Source organism: Arachis stenosperma, chromosome 3 (genome assembly GCF_014773155.1).
Source record: "Arachis stenosperma cultivar V10309 chromosome 3, arast.V10309.gnm1.PFL2, whole genome shotgun sequence".
In the NCBI taxonomy this organism is placed as follows: Eukaryota; Viridiplantae; Streptophyta; class Magnoliopsida; order Fabales; family Fabaceae; genus Arachis; species Arachis stenosperma.
Window position 1 is genome coordinate 128,559,474 of NC_080379.1, and position 24,109 is coordinate 128,583,582.

General features: G+C 40.5%; 1 non-coding gene across 1 annotated transcript; it reads right to left on the reverse strand.

Annotated features, from left to right (window-relative positions):
- Positions 1-3,813: 3,813 nt before the first annotated feature.
- Positions 3,814-3,917, reverse strand: LOC130971254 (small nucleolar RNA R71). Its single transcript, XR_009082482.1, has one exon. It is a non-coding gene; the product is annotated as a small nucleolar RNA R71 (small nucleolar RNA).
- Positions 3,918-24,109: the final 20,192 nt, after the last annotated feature.

Consider the following 24,109-nt stretch of genomic DNA (forward strand, 5'->3'; position numbering starts at 1 on the left):
GCCTCCCTTCTTGGGGACAACGTGGACAGGGCTCACCCAGGGGCTATCAGAAATAGGATAAATAATCCCAGCCTCTAGTAACTTAGTGACCTCTTTCTGCACCACCTCCTTCATGGCTGGATTTAGCCGCCTTTGTGGTTGAACCACTGGCTTAGCATCATCCTCCAATAGGATCTTGTGCATGCATCTTGCTGGGCTAATGCCCTTAAGATCACTTATGGACCACCCAAGAGCTGTCTTGTGTGTCCTTAGCACTTGAATTAGTGCTTCCTCTTCCTGTGGATTCAAATCAGAGCTTATGATCACTGGAAAAGTGTCACCTTCTCCCAGAAATGCATATTTCAGGGATGGTGGTAGTGGCTTGATGATGAGCGGATAATTTGTACGCTTTTTGTCATTGTTTTTAGTATGTTTTTAGTATGATTTAGTTAGTTTTTAGTATATTTTTATTAGTTTTTAGTTAAAATTCACTTTTCTGGACTTTACTATGAGTTTGTGTGTTTTTCTGTGATTTCAGGTATTTTCTGGCTGAAATTGAGGGACCTGAGCAAAAATCTGATTCAGAGACTGAAAAGGACTGCAGATGCTGTTGGATTCTGACCTCCCTGCACTCGAAGTGGATTTTCTGGAGCTACAGAAACCCAATTGGCGCGCTCTCAACGGCGTTGGAAAGTAGACATCCTGGGCTTTCCAGCAATATATGATAGTCTATACTTTGCCCAAGATTTGATGGCCCAAACAGGCGTTCAAAGTCACCTTCAGATTTCCCAGCGTTAAACGCCGGAACTGGCACCAAAATGGGAGTTAAATGCCCAAACTGGCATAAAAGCTGGCGTTTAACTCCAAGAAGAGTCTCTACACGAAAAATGCTTCAATGCTCAGCCCAAGCACACACCAAGTGGGCCCGAAAGTGGATTTTTATGTCATTTACTCATCTTTGTAATTCTTAAGCTACTAGTTTCCTATAAATAGGACCTTTTACTATTGTATTTTCATCTTTTGATCACTTTAGATCTCTAGATCATCTTTGGACATCTAGTTCTTAGATCATTGGGGGGCTGGCCTCACGGCCATGCCTAGACCTTGTTCTTATGTATTTTCAACGGTGGAGTTTCTACACACCATAGATTAAGGTGTGGAGCTCTGCTGTACCTCGAGTATTAATGCAATTACTATTGTTCTTCTATTCAATTCCACTTGTTCTTTGTCCAAGATATCACTTGTTCTTCAACTTGATGAATGTGATGATCCGTGACACTCATCATCATTCTCACCTATGAACGTGTGACTGACAACCACCTCCGTTCTACCTTAGATTGGGTGAATATCTCTTGGATTCCTGATACACGATGCATGGTTGATCGCCTGACAACCGAGTGCTCGCCTGACAAACGAGCCAGCCATTCCGTGAGATCAGAGTCTTCGTGGTATAGGCAAGAACTGATGGCGGCATTCAAGAGAATCCGGAAGGTCTAACCATGTCTGTGGTATTCTGAGTAGGATTCAATGATTGAATGACTGTGACGTGCTTCAAACTCCTGAGGGCGGGGCGTTAGTGACAGACGCAAAAGAATCACTGGATTCTATTCCGGCCTGATTGAGAACCGACAGATGGATAGCCGTGCCGTGACAGGGTGCGTTGAACATTTCCAATGAGAGGATGGAGGTAGCCACTGACAACGTGAAACCCTTGCATAAGCTTGCCATGGAAAGGAGTAAGAAGGATTGGATGAAGACATTAGGAAAGCAGAGAGACGGAAGGGACCAAGCATCTTCATACGCTTATCTGAAGCTCTCACCAATGATATACATAAGTATCTATATCTTTATCTTTATGTTTTATTCATCATCTATACCCATTTGAGTCTGCCTGACTAAGATCTACAAGGTGACCATAGCTTGCTTCATACCAACAATCTCCGTGGGATCGACCCTTACTCACGTAAGGTATTACTTGGACGACCCAGTGCACTTGCTGGTTAGTTGTGCAAAGTTGTGTAGTGATCACAATTTTGCGCACCACTTGAGCTCGGGTTTAGGAGGCTTATCTTCTTCTTGAGGAATTTTCAGAATTTCTTTTATTTCCTTTAGTTTCTCCAGATCAGGCTGAACATCTTTAAAGATGTCCTCTAGCTCTGATTCAAGACTTTCAGTCATATTGACCTCTTCCACCAAAGAGTCAATAATATCAGCGCTCATGCAGTCATTTGATGTGTCTGGATGCTGCATAGCTTTGACAACATTCAACTTGAACTCATCCTTATTGACTCTCAGGGTTACTTCCCCTTTTTGTACATCAACAAGAGTTCGTCCAGTTGCTAGGAAAGGTCTTCCTAGAATGAGAGTTGCACTCTTGTGCTCCTCCATTTCCAGCACTACAAAGTCAGTTGGAAAGGCAAATGGCCCAACCTTGACAATCATGTCCTCAATTATGCCTGATGGATATTTAATGGAGCCATCAGCAAGTTGGAGGCATATCTGGGTTGGTTTGACTTCTTTAGTCAACCCAAGCTTTCTGATAGTGGATGCAGGTATTAGATTGATGCTTGCTCCAAGGTCACACAGGGCTGTCTTGGTGCAAGCACCTTCTAATGCGCATGGTATCATAAAGCTTCCTGGATCTTGAAGCTTTTCTGGTAAGCTTTTCAGAATGACTGCACTGCATTCTTCAGTGAGAAATACTTTTTCAGTTTCTCTCCAATCCTTCTTATGACTTAAGATCTCTTTCATGAACTTAGCATAAGAAGGTATTTGCTCAAGTGCCTCTGCAAACGGAATCTTTATTTCAAGAGTCCTTAGGTAGTCTGCAAAGCGGGCAAATTGCTTATCCTGCTCCGCTTGGCGGAGTTTCTGAGGATAAGGCATCTTGGCTTTATATTCTTCAACCTTAGTTGCTACAGGTTTATTCCTTACAGAGGTGGTTGGAGAAGCCTTTTTAGAGGGGTTACTATCAGCACTCTCAGGTGTCTGATTCCCCATTGGCGTTTGAACGCCAGGATTGGGTGAAGAATGGGCGTTTAACGCCAACTTTTCTCCCTTTTCTGGCGTTTGAACGCCAGAACTGGGCAGGGAATGGGTGTTTAACGCCAGTTTTCCCCCTTTTTCTGGCGTTTGAACGCCAAGAGTATTCCTCTCTGGGCTCTTACTGTTCTCAGAGGGATTTTGGACAGTGGTTTGGTTATCCTCTGTCAATTGTTCCTTTATTGGCTTTTTGCTACTTTGAGCAGTGTTATTCAATGTCTTCCCACTCCTTAGTTGAACTGCTTGGCATTCTTCTGTTATCTGTTTAGATAACTGCTGTTTTGCCTGATTCAACTGTGATTCTATGTTCTTGTTAGCAATTTTAGTTTCTTGGAGCATCTCTTTAAATTCTGCTAACTGTTTTGTCATCAGGTGTAATTGCTGATTAAGCTCAACCATCTGTTCTTGAGGATTAGGATCAGTGGCTACTACCATAACTTCTTCTTTTGTAGAGAACTCATTGCTAGAGTACAAATGTTGATTTCTAGCAACAGTATCTATAAGCTCTTGAGCCTCTTCAATCGTCTTCCTCATATGTATGGACAACTGACGGTTCATCTTGTTGCTTAGATTAGGTATTTTTCTTCAGAGTTCTTGAGAATAAATTCTAGTGTTTCATGATGATCTGTTGAAGTCTGGCTGGCTGAGAAGCCATGTCTAATCTTATTGGACCGAGGTTTCAACCTATCATCACAAGAGCTTGTTGATTCCTATCAATCTTGCTATTGGAGCAATGATCTGCTAAGGCTTGGCTGGCCATTGGCAAAGTTCTTTCCACCTCAAAAATTGAGTAAGCTTAGAGTGGAAGTCCAAACCTTCAGACAGAAGGATGGAGAATCCCTCTATGAAGCTTGGGAAAGATACAAACAATTGATCAGAAAATGTCCATCTGACATGCTTTCTGAATGGAGCATCATAGGTATTTTCTATGATGGTCTCTCTGAACTGTCCAAGATGTCTTTGGATAGCTCTGCTGGAGGATCTCTTCATCTGAAGAAGACGCCTACAGAAGCTCAAGAGCTAATTGAAATGGTTGCAAATAACCAATTCATGTACACTTCTGAAAGGAATCCTGTGAACAATGGGACAAGTCAGAAGAAAGGAGTTCTTGAGATTGATACTCTGAATGCCATACTGGCTCAGAACAAAATATTGACTCAGCAAGTCAATTTAATTTCTCAAAGTCTGTCTGGAATGCAAAATGCACCAAGTAGTACTAAGGATGCTTCATCTGACGAGGAAGCTTATGATCCTGAGAATCCTTCAATGGAAGAGGTGAATTACCTAGGAGAACCCTATGGAAACACCTATAATTCTTCATGGAGAAATCATCCAAATTTCTCATGGAAGAATCAAGAGAGACCTCAACATGGTTTCAATAACAATAATGGTGGAAGAAACAGGTTTAGCAATGGCAAGCCTTTTCCATCATCTTCTCAGCAACAGACAGAGAGTTCTAAGCAGAGCACCTCTGACTTAGCAACCATGGTCTCTGATCTAATCAAAACCACTCAAAGTTTCATGACTGAAACAAGGTCCTCCATTAGGAATTTGGAGGCACAAGTGGGACAGCTGAGCAAGAAAATTACTGAACTCCCTCCTAGTACTCTCCCAAGCAATACAGAAGAAAATCCAAAAGGAGAGTGCAAGGCCATCAACATGGCCGAATTTGGAGAGGAGGGAGAGGAAGTGAACGCCACTGAGGGAGACCTCAATGGGCGTGCACTGACCTCCAATGAGTTCCCTAATGAGGAACCATGGGAATCTGAGGCTCAAAATGAGACCATAGAGATTCTATTGGACTTACTTCTGCCTTTCATGAGCTCTGATGAGTATTCTTCCTCTGAAGAGGATGAGTATGTCACTGAAGAGCAAGTTGCTAAATACCTTGGAGCAATCATGAAGCTAAATGACAAGTTATTTGGAAATGATACTTGGGAGGATGAACCCCCTTTGCTCACCAAAGAACTGGATGACTTGTCTAGGTAGAAATTACCTCAAAAGAGACAAGATCCTGGGAAGTTTTCAATACCTTGTACCATAGGCACCATGACCTTCAAGAAGGCTCTGTGTGACTTAGGGTCAAGTGTAAACCTCATGCCTCTCTCTGTAATGGAGAAGCTAGGGATCTTTGAGGTACAAGCTGCAAGAATCTCACTAGAGATGGCAGACAATTCAAGAAAACAAGCTTATGGACTTGTAGAGGATATTTTGGTGAAGATTGAAGACCATTACATCCCTGCTGATTTCATAGTCCTAGAGACTGGGAAATGCATGGATGGAATCTATCATCCTTGGCAGACCCTTCCTAGCCACAGCAAAGGCTGTGATTGATGTTGAAGGAGGTGAACTGATCATTCAAGTGAATGAAGAATCCTTTGTGTTTAAGGCTCAAGGATACCCCTCTGTCACCATGGAGAGGAAGCATGAAGAGCTTCTCTCAAATCAGAGTCAAGCAGAGCCCCCACAGTCAAACTCTAAGTTTGGTGTTGGGAGGCCACAACCAAACTCTAAGTTTGGTGTTGAACCCCCACATTCAAACTCTAAGTTTGGTGTTGGGAGGTTCCAACATTGCTCTGAGTATCTGTGAGGCTCCATGAGAGCCCTCTGTCAAGCTACTGACATTAAAGAAGCGCTTGTTAGGAGGCAACCCAATGTCATATTTTATCTATTTTCTTTTGTTATTTTATGTTTTTTGTAGGTTGATGATCATAAGAAGTCACAAAATCAATTGAAAAAGCAAAAACAGAATGAAAAACAGGAAGAAAAATAGCACACCCTGGAGGAAGAACCTACTGGCATTTAAACGCCAGTAAGGCTAGCAGTTGGGCGTTTAACGCCCAGTCTGGCACCATTCTGGGCGTTTAACACCAGAAAGGGGCACCAGACTGGCGTTAAACGCCAGGAAAGGGCAAGAACCTGGCGTTAAACGCCAGAAATGGGCACCAGCCCGGCGTTTAACGCCAGATTTGGCCCAAAACGTGTTTTTGCATGCCAATTGGTGCAGGGATGACTTTTCCTTGACACCTCAGGATCTGTGGACCCCACAGGATCCCCAACCAACCCCACCACTCTCTCTCTTCTTCTTCACCCATTCACCAATCACCTCAATACCTCTTCCCCAAAAACCCTTCACCTATCAAATCCCATATTTCTCTTCACCACTCACATCCATCCTTCATAAAACCCCACCTACCTCACCCTTCAAATTCAAACCACTTTCCCTCCCAAACCCACCCATACACAACCGAACCATAAGCCCCTCCTCTCCTATATAAACCCTTCTTCACCCCTTCATTTTCACACAACCTAAACACCACTTCTCCCCCTCTTTAGCCGAACACAAAGCCATTCCCTTCTTCCTCATTTCTTCTTCTTCTAGTCTCTTCTTTCTTCTTTTGCTCGAGGACGAGCAAACCTTTTAAGTTTGGTGTGGTAAAAGCATTGCTTTTTGTTTTTCCATAACCATTTATGGCATCCAAGGCCGGAGAAACCTCTAGAAAGAGGAAAGGGAAGGCAAAAGCTTCCACCTCCGAGTCATGGGAGATGGAGAGATTCATCTCAAGGGTGCATCAAGACCACTTCTATGAAGTTGTGGCCTTGAAGAAGGTGATCCCCGAGGTCCCTTTTTCACTCAAAAAGAGTGAATATCCGGAGATCCGACATGAGATCCGAAGAAGAGGTTGGGAAGTTCTTACCAACCCCATTCAACAAGTCGGAATCTTAATAGTTCAAGAGTTCTATGCCAATGCATGGATCACCAAGAGCCATGATCAAAGTGTGAACCCGGATCCAAAGAATTGGCTTACTATGGTTCGGGGGAAATACTTGGATTTTAGTCCGGAAAATGTGAGGTTGGAATTCAACTTGCCTATGATGCAAGGAGATGAACATCCTTACACTAGAAGGGTCAACTTTGATCAAAGGTTGGACCAAGTCCTCACTGACATTTGTGAAGAGGGCGCCCAATGGAAGAGAGATTCAAGAGGGAAGCCGGTTCAATTAAGAAGGCATGACCTCAAGCCCGTGGCTAGAGGATGGTTGGAGTTTATCCAAGCTCAATCATTCCCACTAGCAACCGGTCCGAAGTTACACTAGACCGGGCCATCATGATCCATAACATCAAGATAGGAGAAGAAGTGGAAGTTCATGAGGTTATAGCCCAAGAACTTTATAAGGTGGCGGACAAGTCCTCTACCTTGGCAAGGTTAGCCTTTCCTCACCTCATTTGTCACCTCTGTTATTCAGTTGGAGTTGACATAGAGGGAGACATCCTCATTGATGAGGACAAGCCCATCACTAAGAAAAGGATGGAGCAAACAAGAGACCCCTCTCATCATGAGATCCCTGAGATGCCTCAAGGGATGCACTTTCCTCCACAAGACTATTGGGAGCAACTAAACACCTCCCTAGGAGAATTGAGTTCCAACATGGGACAACTAAGGGTGGAGCACCAAGAACATTCCATCCTCCTCCATGAAATTAGAGAAGATCAAAGAATCATGAGAGAGGAGCAACAAAGACAAGGAAGAGATATTGAGGAGCTCAAGCACTCCATAGGATCTTCAAGAGGAAGAACAAGCCGCCATCACTAAGGTGGACCCGTTCTTTAATTTCCTTGTTCTTTAGTTTTCTGTTTTTTCGAAATTTTCATGCTTATGTTATCCATGTTTGTGTCTTATGATCATTAGTGTCTTAGTGTCTATGCCTTAAAGTTATGAATGTCCTATGAATCCATCACCTTTCTTAAATAAACAATGTTCTTAATTGAAAAAGAGAAGAATTGCATGAATTTTGAATTTTATAACAGATTAATTATTTTGATGTGGTGGCAACACTTTTGTTTTCTGAATGTATGCTTAAACAGTGCATATGTCTTTTGAATTTGTGGTTCATGAATGTTGGCTCTTGAAAGAATGATGAAAAAGGAGACATGTTACTGAGGATCTGAAAAATCATAAAAATGATTCTTGAAGCAAGAAAAAGCAGTGAATACAAAATAAAAAAAACGAAAAAAAAGGGGAAGGAGAAAAAACGAAAAAAAAGGGAGAAAAAGAAAAAGAAAGAAAAAAAAGAAAGAAATAAGGTTGTGATCCAAGGCAAAAAGAGTGTGCTTAAGAACCCTGGACACCTCTAATTGGGGACTCTAGCAAAGCTGAGTCACAATCTGAAAAGGTTCACCCAATTATGTGTCTGTGGCATGTATATATCCGGTGGTAATACTGGAAGACAGAGTGCTTTGGGCCACGGCCAAGACTCATAAAGTAGCTGTGTTCAAGAATCATCATACTTAACTAGGAGAATCAATGACACTATCTGGATTCTGAGTTCCTAAAGAAGCCAATCATTCTGAATTTCAAAGGATAGAGTGAGATGCCAAAACTGTTCAGAGGCAAAAAGCTGAAAGCCCCGCTCATCTAATTAATACTGATCTTTATAGATGTTTTTGGAGTTCATTGAATATTCTCTTCTTTTTATCTTATTTGATTTTTAGTTGCTTGGGGACAAGCAACAAATTATGTTTGGTGTTGTGATGAGCGGATAATTTGTACGCTTTTTGTCATTGTTTTTAGTATGTTTTTAGTATGATTTAGTTAGTTTTTAGTATATTTTTATTAGTTTTTAGTTAAAATTCACTTTTCTGGACTTTACTATGAGTTTGTGTGTTTTTCTGTGATTTCAGGTATTTTCTGGCTGAAATTGAGGGACCTGAGCAAAAATCTGATTCAAAGACTGAAAAGGACAGCAGATGCTGTTGGATTCTGACCTCCCTGCACTCGAAGTGGATTTTCTGGAGCTACAGAAACCCAATTGGCGCGCTCTCAACGGCGTTGGAAAGTAGACATCCTGGGCTTTCCAGCAATATATGATAGTCCATCCTTTGCTCAAGATTTGATGGCCCAAACCGGCGTTCAAAGTCACATTCAGATTTCCCAGCGTTAAACGCCGGAACTGGCACCAAAATTGGAGTTAAACGCCCAAACTGGCATAAAAGCTGGCGTTTAACTCCAAGAAGAGTCTCTACACGAAAAATGCTTCAATGCTCAGCCCAAGCACACACCAAGTGGGCCCGGAAGTGGATTTTTATGTCATTTACTCATCTTTGTAATTCTTAAGCTACTAGTTTCCTATAAATAGGACCTTTTACTATTGTATTTTCATCTTTTGATCACTTTAGATCTCTAGATCATCTTTGGACATCTAGTTCTTAGATCATTGGGGGGCTGGCCTCACGGCCATGCCTAGACCTTGTTCTTATGTATTTTCAACGGTGGAGTTTCTACACACCATAGATTAAGGTGTGGAGCTCTGCTGTACCTCGAGTATTAATGCAATTACTATTGTTCTTCTATTCAATTCCACTTGTTCTTTGTCCAAGATATCACTTGTTCTTCAACTTGATGAATGTGATGATCCGTGACACTCATCATCATTCTCACCTATGAACGTGTGACTGACAACCACCTCCGTTCTACCTTAGATTGGGTGAATATCTCTTGGATTCCTGATACACGATGCATGGTTGATCGCCTGACAACCAAGTGCTCGCCTGACAAACGAGCCAGCCATTCCGTGAGATCAGAGTCTTCGTGGTATAGGCAAGAACTGATGGCGGCATTCAAGAGAATCCGGAAGGTCTAACCTTGTCTGTGGTATTCTGAGTAGGATTCAATGATTGAATGACTGTGACGTGCTTCAAACTCCTGAGGGCGGGGCGTTAGTGACAGACGCAAAAGAATCACTGGATTCTATTCCGGCCTGATTGAGAACCGACAGATGGATAGCCGTGCCGTGACAGGGTGCGTTGAACATTTCCAATGAGAGGATGGGAGGTAGCCACTGACAACGGTGAAACCCTTGCATAAGCTTGCCATGGAAAGGAGTAAGAAGGATTGGATGAAGACATTAGGAAAGCAGAGAGACGGAAGGGACCAAGCATCTTCATACGCTTATCTGAAGCTATCACCAATGATATACATAAGTATCTCTATCTTTATCTTTATGTTTTATTCATCATCTATACCCATTTGAGTCTGCCTGACTAAGATCTACAAGGTGACCATAGCTTGCTTCATACCAACAATCTCCGTGGGATCGACCCTTACTCACGTAAGGTATTACTTGGACGACCCAGTGCACTTGCTGGTTAGTTGTGCAAAGTTGTGCAGTGATCACAATTTCGCGCACCACTTGAGCTCGGGTTTAGGATGCTTATCTTCTTCTTGAGGAATTTTCAGAATTTCTTTTATTTCCTTTAGTTTCTCCAGATCAGGCTGAACATCTTTAAAGATGTCCTCTAGCTCTGATTCAAGACTTTCAGTCATATTGACCTCTTCCACCAAAGAGTCAATAATATCAGCGCTCATGCAGTCATTTGATGTGTCTGGATGCTGCATAGCATTGACAACATTCAACTTGAACTCATCCTTATTGACTCTCAGGGTTACTTCCCCTTTTTGTACATCAATGAGAGTTCGTCCAGTTGCTAGGAAAGGTCTTCCTAGAATGAGAGTTGCACTCTTGTGCTCCTCCATTTCCAGCACTACAAAGTCAGTTGGAAAGGCAAATGGCCCAACCTTGACAATCATGTCCTCAATTATGCCTGATGGATATTGATGGTGTTTTTGTGGAAAAACGAATTTCCAACACACAAATCCAACCGGCAAGTATACCGGGTCGCATCAAGTAGTAATAACTCACTTAGAGTGAGGTCGATCCCACAGGGATTGATGGATCAAGCAATTTTAGTGGGTGATTAGTTTAGTCAAGCTAACATTGAAGGGATATTGTGTGAAGTGTAGCCAACCGAATTGTAAATGACAGAAAATTTAAAATTGCAGAAAGTAAAGTTGCAAGTAACTTAAATAACAAGAAAGTAAAATAACTGAAACTTAAATTGCAAGAAAAGTAAATTGCATGAAAATATAAAGGGGAATGGGAACAAGGAGATTAAAGCAAGCAGCAAGAAGAACTTGGAACAATTGCATAAGAATTAAATGGCATGAAAAGTAAAAGGACTTGGGTGCTGGGAATTAAAATTTAACAAGAGAATGTAAGGAGCAATCAAACAGAAAAGTAAAAGATGAAATAAGTGCAGCAGGTTTAAACAGAAATGGAAAATTGCTTGAAGAAGCAACACAGAATGTAACTCAGCTTGATTTTGAAATTTAAAGAGACAAGATCTCAGGGAATCAATGAGACTAGAAAACAAGTCTAGATCTCACTCCCTTCCTTGATCCAACAGCAAATAGATTGAAGAAGAAAGAAAAATAAAAGCAGTCAGAGAACTTTGATTCAAAATGTAATTCACTAAAATTATGCAGCAAGGCAAACAAAGAGAAATCTCAGAGGGAGAATGAAACAGAATTCCTTCACTTCTCAATCCAAGATTCAAGACAGAAAAAATAAAGGAAAGAGCTCTCCCTTTTGAAATGAGAGTGATGCCTTTATATAGGCTTTTTACAAAATGCAAATAAAATGAAATTGAAATTAAAAACAAATTCACAAAATGAAATTCCTAATCTAGCTTCTCTGTGTGCCTTTGAGTCATGTTGAGTGGGCTTTGCTTGCCTTGGATTTGAGGGAGAATGGGTCTTGGATGGCCTTGATTCAATTTGGTGAGGAATGGAATTAAATTGAATTTTGGTTGATTTTGGCCCATATGCTCCCAGGAGGCTGCCCTGCCCTTGTGGAGGGCAGGGCAGGATTTGGTGTGTGCGGCCTTGGTGCGGGCGTGGTGCGCTGCAGGATGCTTGTGCGTGCGAGCTTGGTGTGTGAAGATGCTGCCCTGCCCTTGTGGAGGGCAGGGCAATGTTGCCTTGCATGTGTGTCTTGCGCACTCACTTCCTTGGACCGTATCATGATGCACTCCTCACTCCCCTTAGGTGCTTGGTTCGAAACCCATGGGTGGCACTTGGAGAGCAATTTTTTTTTGATTTTCCATGAAGAGCACGACATTGCCCTGCCCTTTAAGAGGGCAGGGCAGAAAATTGAGCGCCACTTTGCTTTGGAGTGAGGCTCCAGCTTCGAGCCTTGATGGAAGCATTTTGGTTTATTTTCGCTTGTTTTTGGCTCTTAAAGATGCCTCTCGTTTCTGCCTCAATTGTACGCCAAATATGGATTGCTATATATCGTTGGAAAGCTCTGAATGTCAGCTTTCCAACGCAACTGAAAGCACATCAATTGGACGTCTGTAGCTCAAGTTATAGCCCTTTGAAGTAGGCATGGTCATGCTGTGAGCGCCCAGATTTTAACTTAGCGAAAATTTGCTTCATCCTCTCTTTGCTTCATCATGATTCTGTCCTGCCCTTGGCAAGGGCAGGGCAATGTGCGCTGATTGCTTACTATTCATTAATTTGGTCATGGGCCACGCTTTTAAAAGCGTGGCCTAAGCCTCCAAAATGTGCTCCAACTTCAAAGTGTGTCCCAAAGCTCTTTTTTTCTCCTTTTTTTGTGCTTCTTTGCTTTTTTTTTCTTTTTTTCCTACAAGATTTATAAAATTAAAAGATCAAGAAAATATATCATTTAAGCACAAAAGCATTCAATATTTAAGCACAAATCATCAATTTCTTGTATGAAAAAGCATAGAAAAAGGGTATATGATGACTTGTCATCACAACACCAAACTTAAACCTTGCTTGTCCCCAAGCAAGAAAAGAATCATGCAATAGAAATTGACAATCCAAGGTAAGAAGAGTAGCAAGTTAATGTTCATGGCAAGCTAGTTTTCTATGCATGCTACAATTACAAAAGAGATGTAAATGATTGATGCTTCTATCTAGCTTCTTTTATGAAATCTTTTTCTTATAATTCTTCCTTGAAACAAGCTTTTGATTTTTTTTTTTTTGCTTCTCCTTTTGGGTGCTTTGCCCCATGAGTTAATAACAAAGCTACGACTTCTAAATGCTTTGTTTTCAAGTATTACCACTTGATACATAAGCACCACAAGCATTTAATTAGAGGACTTCATTAAGCTCATTTTTTCTTTTCTTTTCTTGACTCTCTAATCATTGATGCTCAGAGCCTTGAGCTTTGAGGGAGTGCTTTTGCACTTGAGCCTAGCCTTGACTTCTAAGTGTTTTGTTTTCAAGCATTTGGCTTGATACATAAACACCACAAGCACTTAGCAAATAAATTGCCATTGGTACTCAGAGCCTTCAGCTTTCTCATTCTTTCCTTTTTTCTTTTCTTGCTTTAATTGTATTTGCTTCTTCAAGGTTTTCATGATTTCAAAAGATTTCACAAAATGTACTAGATGAAAAACTTCAATTAAATAAAATCCAATGCAATTGAGCAACAATCAATCATACTAGCTTTCCAATACTTGTATGCACATGCTAAATTCTTCTTTAATTCCTTGTTTGTTTATGATCATGATGCTTTTTTGCTTTTGGATTCACAAAACTCAAGTTGGTAGTCATAATGTCACAACAACATGTTTCAAATCAAATTCAAGCTATGCTTAGTCATACCACACATGCCTAAAGAGAATATAAAGACAATCATGCAATTTAGAGTGCTGGAAATAAATTAGAAGAAAAGGAACTCTACAACCTTGTAGTTCATCTTCATTATTGTTGTCCTTTTTCCTCTATTCTTCCTCTTTCCCTTGCCAAACTCAAAATGCTTGCTCATCCTCAAGCAACAATTAGAACAATGGCTATGGGGCTAAGATAGATCATGAATATCTTACATAATGAAATGTTAGTAGCATATGTGTTTTAAGCAAGCAAAATGAAAGATAACAATCAAGGCACAAGAGACAAAGACATTTTGATTGCAAACATAAGAGGGTGTGCATGATACATTGCATAAAAAATAAGTGGCACACCAAACTTAGTGTGACACTTTCACTTGAAATTAATGCAAGTATCTAGTAAGCATTGGAACCAAATTTTGTTGCATAGCAACACCAAACTTAGAATGCAACCATATGTGAATTTATTTGAACTAAAACTAAACAAAAGAAACTGTTATTTGTTGAATACAATCACCAAGTGAAGAATCTATCATGAGTAAGGATGTTTGGGTGATGTATTAACAAACACAGTTAATAAAAGAAAGCATTAAAAACAAGGAAATGACTAAAACAATCAAGAAAACTAAAATTGTCTAACTAACTAAAAAAAATAACACTGCAGCGGCATTATGATTATGTAAACAAGTGGTGTTGCTTGAATGAATTGCATAGAAAAATAAGTGGCACACCAAACTTAGAATCTTAGTGCGTCACTTTCATTTTTGATTTGATGCAATCATCCAAAAAGATTGAAAACAATTTGTTGCAAGGCAACACCAAACTTAGAATGTAATCATATGCCAATTTATTGAAATTTAAACAAACCACAAAAAGAAAACAAAGCAGAGAAGAAATGTTACCTACGGTTGGGTTACCTCCCAACAAGTGCTCTTTTAGTGTCATTAGCTTGACATGTTGTTCTTCACTTTCTTCCTCTTCTTCCAATTGGTTAAGAGGAATGACTTCAAGGAAGGAGAAGTTTCAGCTATTATCCCCTGTCTTGGTCTCCTTTCAGCAAGCTTTCTTTTGAAATTGGCTTGATTGAGCTTGCTTGCTTGATCAGGGGGAGGATTGTTTGCAGTTGACCTTCTCTTGAATGTTGTCCTTGGTATCTTGGTCACAATCCTCTTCTTGGTGCTTTTGTTAATTGCCTTCACTTCTTGGATGTCAAGACATGGTTGCTGTGTGATTATTGGAGTGATTTCTTCATTAAGAGCCTCTTCAATTGGTGGTTCCATGAATCCTTCTTCTATGCAACTCTCTGCTTCAATTGAGGATGACTTCTCTTGAGTGTCTTCCTCACTTTCTTGATCCTCCACTTCTTCCCTTGTCACCTCAAGTGCAGTTTCATTTTCAACCACCTCATTCTTCATTGAAAGTTCACTTGATGCAGTGGCCTCCTTATCTTGCTCTTCCACTTTCTCTTTCACATCCATCAATTGGCCTTCATTTTCCTTGCTCAGTGGTTCAACGCTCCTCCTTGTTTGCTCTAAGGGGCCATTCATCTTCTTGAAGATGATTTCTTTCCAGGATTGGGGTTGTGTGTATCTTTCCACGAGTTTTTTATGTATTTCAATGGCTTGAAGGTAATCCTCATCAGGTGGTTCAAGAGATGAAGGTTGAGAGTAATAATAATCAAGTGATGAAGAACTTTCAAATGAGAAACTGGGATGTGAGGGTGGATGCTCTTCCATTCTTTGGTAATACTTCCATCCACCATGAGGATAATGATATGAATCATTTTGTGGTGGTGGTTGGTATCCCATATGATTTTCTTGCTCATCTTGTGTCTCTGAAGCAAATCTCCATGAATTGGAGTGCTCAGAATGTGTATTCTCTTGGTGATATTCCCAGCCACCATTAGAGATTGGTGATGGTGGGTAATATCCCATAAAATTTGTTTGATCATAAGATGAGTTGAACTCCATTTGAATTTTGTAAAACACAACACCACGGAAAATTGAAATTCATATCTCAGAGATGATTTTCTTAGTGAGGCAATAACTCAAACACCTTGGTTTCAACTTAGAACAGAGAACAAAAATAAAGAAAATGCTTGATCTAGACTTCTCACCCACTTAATCATTGTTGATCTAATCAATCCCCGGCAACGGCGCCAAAAACTTGATGGTGTTTTTGTGGAAAAACGAATTTCCAACACACAAATCCAACTGGCAAGTATACCGGGTCGCATCAAGTAGTAATAACTCACTTAGAGTGAGGTCGATCCCACAGGGATTGATGGATCAAGCAATTTTAGTGGGTGATTAGTTTAGTCAAGCTAACATTGAAGGGATATTGTGTGAAGTGTAGCCAACCGAATTGTAAATGACAGAAAATTTAAAGTTGCAGAAAGTAAAGTTGCAAGTAACTTAAATAACAAGAAAGTAAAATAACTGAAACTTAAATTGCAAGAAAAGTAAATTGCATGAAAATATAAAGGGGAATGGGAACAAGGAGATTAAAGCAAGCAGCAAGAAGAACTTGGAACAATTGCATAAGAATTAAATGGCATGAAAAGTAAAAGGACTTGGGTGCTGGGAATTAAAATTTAACAAGAGAATGTAAGGAGCAATCAAACAGAAAAGTAAAAGATGAAATAAGTGCAGCAGGTTTAAACAGAAATGGAAAATTGCTTGAAGAAGCAACACAGAATGTAACTCAGCTTGATTTTGAAATTTAAAGAGACAAGATCTCAGGGAATCAATGAGACTAGAAAACAAGTCTAGATCTCACTCCCTTCCTTGATCCAACAGTAAATAGATTGAAGAAGAAAGAAAAATAAAAGCAGTCAGAGAACTTTGATTCAAAATGTAATTCACTAAAATTATGCAGCAAGGCAAACAAAGAGAAATCTCAGAGGGAGAATGAAACAGAATTCCTTCACTTCTCAATCCAAGATTCAAGACAGAAAAAATAAAGGAAAGAGCTCTCCCTTTTGAAATGAGAGTGATGCCTTTATATAGGCTTTTTACAAAATGCAAATAAAATGAAATTGAAATTAAAAACAAATTCACAAAATGAAATTCCTAATCTAGCTTCTCTGTGTGCCTTTGAGTCATGTTGAGTGGGCTTTGCTTGCCTTGGATTTGAGGGAGAATGGGTCTTGGATGGCCTTGATTCAATTTGGTGAGGAATGGAATTAAATTGAATTTTGGTTGATTTTGGCCCATATGCTCCCAGGAGGCTGCCCTGCCCTTGTGGAGGGCAGGGCAGGATTTGGTGTGTGCGGCCTTGGTGCGGGCGTGGTGCGCTGCAGGATGCTTGTGCGTGCGAGCTTGGTGTGTGAAGATGCTGCCCTGCCCTTGTGGAGGGCAGGGCAATGTTGCCTTGCATGTGTGTCTTGCGCACTCACTTCCTTGGACCGTATCATGATGCACTCCTCACTCCCCTTAGGTGCTTGGTTCGAAACCCATGGGTGGCACTTGGAGAGCAATTTTTTTTTTTATTTTCCATGAAGAGCACGACATTGCCCTGCCCTCCAAGAGGGCAGGGCAGAAAATTGAGCGCCACTTTGCTTTGGAGTGAGGCTCCAGCTTCGAGCTTTGATGGAAGCATTTTGGTTTATTTTCGCTTGTTTTTTGCCCTTAAAGATGCCTCTCGTTTCTGCCTCAATTGTACGCCAAATATGGATTGCTATATATCGTTGAAAAGTTCTGAATGTCAGCTTTCCAACGCAACTGAAAGCACATCAATTGGACGTCTGTAGCTCAAGTTATAGCCCTTTGAAGTAGGCATGGTCATGCTGTGAGCGCCCAGATTTTAACTTAGCGAAAATTTGCTTCATCCTCTCTTTGCTTCATCATGATTCTGCCCTGCCCTTGGCAAGGGCAGGGCAATGTGCGCTGATTGCTTATTATTCATTAATTTGGTCATGGGCCACGCTTTTAAAAGCGTGGCCTAAGCCTCCAAAATGTGCTCCAACTTCAAAGTGTGTCCCAAAGCTCTTTTTTTCTCCTTTTTTTGTGCTTCTTTGCTTTTTTTTTTCTTTTTTTCCTACAAGATTTATAAAATTAAAAGATCAAGAAAATATATCATTTAAGCACAAAAGCATTCAATATTTAAGCACAAATCATCAATTTCTTGTATGAAAAAGCATAGAAAAAGGGTATATGATGACTTGTCATCAGATATTTAATGGAGCCATCAGCAAGTTGGAGGCATATCCGGGTTGGTTTGACTTCTTCAGTCAACCCAAGCTTTCTGATAGTGGATGCAGGTATTAGATTGATGCTTGCTCCAAGGTCACACAGGGCTGTCTTGGTGCAAGCACCTTCTAATGTGCATGGTATCATAAAGCTTCCTGGATCTTGAAGCTTTTCTGGTAAGCTTTTCAGAATGACTGCACTGCATTCTTCAGTGAGAAATACTTTTTCAGTTTCTCTCCAATCCTTCTTATGACTTAAGATCTCTTTCATGAACTTAGCATAAGAAGGTATTTGCTCAAGTGCCTCTGCAAACGGAATCTTTATTTCAAGAGTCCTTAGGTAGTCTGCAAAGCGGGCAAATTGCTTATCCTGCTCCGCTTGGCGGAGTTTCTGAGGATAAGGCATCTTGGCTTTATATTCTTCAACCTTAGTTGCTACAGGTTTATTCCTTACAGAGGTGGTTGGAGAAGCCTTTTTAGAGGGGTTACTATCAGCACTCTCAGGTGTCTGATTCCCCATTGGCGTTTGAACGCCAGGATTGGGTGAAGAATGGGCGTTTAACGCCAACTTTTCTCCCTTTTCTGGCGTTTGAACGCCAGAACTGGGCAGGGAATGGGTGTTTAACGCCAGTTTTCCCCCTTTTTCTGGCGTTTGAACGCCAAGAGTATTCCTCTCTGGGCTCTTACTGTTCTCAGAGGGATTTTGGACAGTGGTTTGGTTATCCTCTGTCAATTGTTCCTTTATTGGCTTTTTGCTACTTTGAGCAGTGTTATTCAATGTCTTCCCACTCCTTAGTTGAACTGCTTGGCATTCTTCTGTTATCTGTTTAGATAACTGCTGTTTTGCCTGATTCAACTGTGATTCTATGTTCTTGTTAGCAATTTTAGTTTCTTGGAGCATCTCTTTAAATTCTGCTAACTGTTTTGTCATCAGGTGTAATTGCTGATTAAGCTCAACCATCTGTTCTTGAGGATTAGGATCAGTGGCTACTGCCATAACTTCTTCTTTTGTAGAGAACTCATTGCTAGAGTACAAATGTTGATTTCTAGCAACAGTATCTATAAGCTCTTGAGCCTCTTCAATCGTCTTTCTCATATGTATAGATCCACCAGCTGAGTGGTCTAGAGACATCTGAGCTTTTTCTGTAAGCCCATAGTAGAAGATGTCTAACTGTACCCACTCTGAAAACATTTCAGAGGGGCATTTTCTGAGCATACCTCTATACCTCTCCCAGGCATTATAAAGGGATTCATTATCCTCTTGTTTAAAGCCTTGGATGTCTAGCCTTAGCTGTGTCATCCTTTTTGGAGGGTAAAATTGATTCAGGAATTTGTCTGATAACTATTTCCATGTCTTTATGCTTGCTGTAGGTTCGTTATTCAACCACCTCTTAGCTTGATCTTTTACAGCAAATGGAAACAGTAATAATCTGTAGACATCCTGATCCACCTCTTTATCACATACTGTGTCAGCAAGTTGTAAGAATTGTGCCAGAAACTCAGTAGGTTCTTCCTGTGGAAGACTGGAATACTGGCAATTTTGCTGCACCATGATAATGAGTTGAGGATTTAGCTCAAAACTGCTTGCTTTAATGGGAGGTATACAGATGCTACTCCCATATGCAGCTGTAATGGGGTTAGCATATGACCCCAGAGTCCTTCTGGACTGTTCAATTCCACTTAAGTCCATAATGGAGAAAGGGAATATGATATGAATTTACAAGTAAAGTAAAATATTTTTTTTATTAAAAGTGACCGAAAGAAAAAAATAAAATAAATGGAAAATAAATAAAATTTCAAAAACTGAAAGAAAATAAGATCAAAGCAAATTAAAAACTAAATCAATTAGTTAATTAAAAAGATTTTGGAATTAGCAATTAAAAAGATATGATTGAAAATATGATTGCAATTAAAAAGATTTGATTTTTGAAAAAGATTTGAAAAGATCAATTTTTGAGATTAGAATTTTGACTTGACTAAAAAAAAAAGATATGATTTTGAAAAACTTTGACTAAATTAATGCAAAATTTCGAAAACTAAAAGAAAATAAGGAAAGGATATTTTTTATTTTTAAATTTTAATGAGGAAAGAAAAAAACAACAAAAAGACACTAAACTTAAAAAATTTTAGATCAAAACAAAGAGAACAAACAAGAAAACTTTGAATGTCAAGATGAACACCAAGAACACTTTGAAGGTCAAGATGAACACCAAGAACAAATTTTTGAAAAATTTTTAAGTGAATCAAAGCACAAAAGACACCAAACTTAAAATTTTTAGAAAATCAAACACAAATTTTCGAAAACTTAAAGGAAAACACAAGGAAGACACCAAACTTAAAATATGAAACTAAAATCAAATAAAAGACTCTAAACCAACAAAAATAAAACAGTCCTAATCTAAGCAACAAGATAAACCGTCAGTTGTCCAAACTCGAACAATCCCCGGCAACGGCGCCAAAAACTTGGTGCACGAAATTGCAATCACACTTTCGCAATCCCGCACAACTAACCAGCAAGTGCACTGGGTCGTCCAAATAATACCTTACGTGAGTAAGGGTCGATCCCACGGAGATTGTCGGCTTGAAGCAAGCTATGGTTATCTTATAACTCTTAGTCAGGATATCAAAAATTATCAGGATTGATTGTGAAAAGCAAAAGAACATGAAATAAGTACGTGTTTTGCAGTAATGGAGAATAGGTTGAGGTTTTGGAGATGCTCTGTCTTCTGAACCTCTGCTTTCCTACTGTCTTCTTCTTCAAACACGCAATGCTCCTTCCATGGCAAGCTGTATGTAGGGTTTCACCGTTGTCAATGGCTACCTCCCATCCTCTCAGTGAAAATGTTCAACGCACTCTGTCACAGCACGGCTAATCATCTGTCGGTTCTCAATCAGGTTGGAATAGAATCCAGTGATTCTTTTGCGTCTGTCACTAACGCCCAGCCTTCAAAAGTTTGAAGCTCGTCACAGTCATTCAATCCTTGAATCCTACTCAGAATACCACAGACAAGGTTTAGACCTTCCGGATTCTCTTGAATGCCGCCATCAATTCTAGCTTATACCACGAAGATTCTGATTAAGGAATCCAAGAGATATCTACTCAATCTAAGGTAGAACGGAGGTGGTTGTCAGGCACACGTTCATAGTTGAGAATGATGATGAGTGTCACGGATCATCACATTCATCAGGTTTAGGAACAAGTGATATCTTAGAATGGAAGCAAGCATGATTGAATGAAAAACAATAGTAATTGCATTAATCCATCAAAACACAGCAGAGCTCCTCACCCCCAACCATAGGGTTTAGAGACTCATGCCGTAGAAGATACAATGAGAAACGTGTAAAGTGTCATGAGGTCCAGATACAATGTCAAAAGATCCTATTAATAGTGAACTAGTAACCTAGGGTTTATAGAAATGAGTAAATGACAGAAAAATCCACTTCTGAGCCCACTTGGTGTGTGCTTGGGCTGAGCATTGAAGCATTTTCGTGTAGAGACTCTTCTTGGAGTTAAACGCCAGCTTTTGTGCCAGTTTGGGCGTTTAACTCCAATTTTTATGCCAGTTCCAGCGTTAAACGCTGGGAATTCGAAAACTGAATTGCAACGCCGGTTTGGGCCATCAAATCTCGGGAAAAGTATGGACTATTATACATTGCTGGAAAGCCCAGGATGTCTACTTTTCAATGCCGTTAAGAGCGCGCCAATTGGGCTTCTGTAGCTCCAGAAAATCTACTTCGAGTGCAGGGAGGTCAGAATCCAACAGCATCTGCAGTCCTTTTAGCCTCTGAATCAGATTTTTGCTCAGATCCCTCAATTTCAGCCAGAAAATATCTGAAATCACAGAAAAACACACAAACTCATAGTAAATCCCAGAAAAGTGAATTTTAACTAAAAACTAATGAAAATGTAATAAAAACTAACTAAAATATACTAAAAACACACTGAAAATAATGCCAAAAAGCGTATAAATTATCCGCTCATCACTGAGATTTACAAGATGACTATAGCTTGCTTCATACCAACAATCTCCATGGGATCGACCCTTACTCGCGTAAGGTTTATTACTTGGACGACCCAGTGCACTTGCTGGTTAGTTGTGCGAAGTTGTGATAAAGAGTTGAGATTGCAATTGAGCGTACCATGTTGATGGCGCCATTGATGATCACATTTCGTGCACCAGCTCTCCACATAAATCGCTTGATCAGCTGAGGGTAATAAACTTTTTTTCCCTCCATCACACAGCTGATCAAGATCAACATAGCAACCGTGATCTCTGTGAAGTGGCTAGTAGGCATGACGTGGTGAGCGAAAATCTGCTGCTAAGTCTTGGCCTCTCGGCTCAGATAATTGAAGAGCATCCCCTTGGGTGCCTTGTTCTCGGCATCCATAACCCAAGGGGCATCCGGAGTGGCTACCACTGCTCTCAGTGCATCAAAATCAAAGGTCATGCAGGGAAGGTCTATCTCGGCCTGTAGGAAGGCATCAGTGTCACTGGTCTTAGGCTGGCAGGTAAGGGCATCCTCAATGGCTTGCTCTGAAATAGGTACTTCAATCCCTCTGACAAGTACTGAGCCAAGGGTGGGGCGGAAGAAATTGCAGTAGAACTATTGTACCCAAGACCGGTTCACCCGGCTCAACTCTCTATCCACAAAAGCCAAACCCATCCGGTCAATGCGCTGGTGGATGATGTCGGTCAAATCCGATGGAATAACTAGCTTATTCTCAGTATTCAGATTCTTTGAATTGTAGGATGGGAATCTGAGTTCACAGTAGAGATTGGGAAATTTGACCTCATCCTGAGCTGGCAACATCTGGTTTGCTTTCTCTATTTCATTTAGAGGGTTTTGAGCATAGGCTAGAAGGGATGCAAAAGTAGGGTCTGGTGTTCTCTTCCTTTTTTTGGAAGATGCTACTTTTCTTTTTCCTTTGTCTAACATCCTGAAAAAAAATTGATAGCAATTAAGCATGTAGCACATAGCAAATAATAGGTATATTCACAATGTAGGAGTGGAAAGTAATGATGATGTGAATTGAAAACTTGGTTTGCAAATAAGCATAAGTGGAAACATAAACCAAGAATTCAATGTTCAATAAAATAAACAACTCTCACAAATTAAGCATTTCTCATCATACTTTGAAAGAATGATTAAAGAAAGTTAAGTGTAAGTGAAGTTAAGTCGGTGGCTAAAGAAATTAGTGAGTTAGGAAAGTGGAATTAGAAATTAGTGGTATGATGAAAGATGAACTTAATGAAGGAAGAGTTGTAACTAAGCATACGAATCATGTTTACAATCATGAGAGTATAGACATAACAAAATTAGCTTTTACACTAATTGGTGTTATAAACAATAGAAAGTGAACGAGCAACTATGAACAAGTAGAAATCGAATTTGGAAAAAGAAAAGAAGTCACACATAAGGGTACACCAATGTTTGTGAAGGAATGAAATTGAAGAATTGCAATAATTGGTTTACAGAGAGTGTTATGCAATTCTCGATCCCATTAGGTCAATGTCAATCGCAGGAGTCAAATATAGATGAAAATTAGCCCAATTTGAACTTGGTGTGCATTAAGTAAAGCTTAGAAAATGTATATGCCAAGTTCAATTTGTTAATAGAAATTAGAAGTGAAAACAGTTTTCTTGAAAATTGGGCAGCATTCCGGCTTAAAATTGGACGTTCCTGGATAGGCAAATGGACCAAAGACAACATCAATCAATTGATAATCATGAAATCAAGTAGACATGGCAGCAATTAAACGCAATGTTCATCAATCAAAGCCACAACGCTCGGTAAACAATCAATGCATACATGGGCATGTGAACAAGTACGGCACAATTATCAGGCCTAGAATCCTCTAACCACAGCCTAGCTACCTAACAGCAGTTATTCCTATCTATCCTAACATTCAAAAACTACATTCTAACTAATTACAGGAACTAACAGTGACTAGTGTGCAGCAAAACCAAAACAGAGCTGAGGTAAGGGAGTTGGGCAGTGATCTGAAGGTGGAGCAGAAATGGAAATGGGAATTGGGGAGGGCAGGCAGCAGAGATATGAGCTAGAAGCAGAATGCCACCGCGGGTAGTGGCGGTTGCGGCGGAGATTCACGGTGGTAACCGGGCGGAGCAAAGGAGAGGGTGGAAGCAGTGCTATGGAGACTGAGGTGGCGGCAAATGGGAGAGAATGGGAGAGCTTACCGGCTGCCGGTAGTGCGCGATGGTCGGGGTGTGGTCGCCGGCGGCGATGGGGTTGAGGAGACGGCGAGAGGAAGAAGAAGGAGGGGGGAGGGGAAGAAGGGTGGAGGGTGGGGTGCGCGACTGCGCAGCGTTTCTCGCGTCCTTAGGGTTATCATATTTTTATATCGATGCGGGCGCACACGGTGCGCGTCCGCGTGAATTGATGGATTTGGGAACCGACGC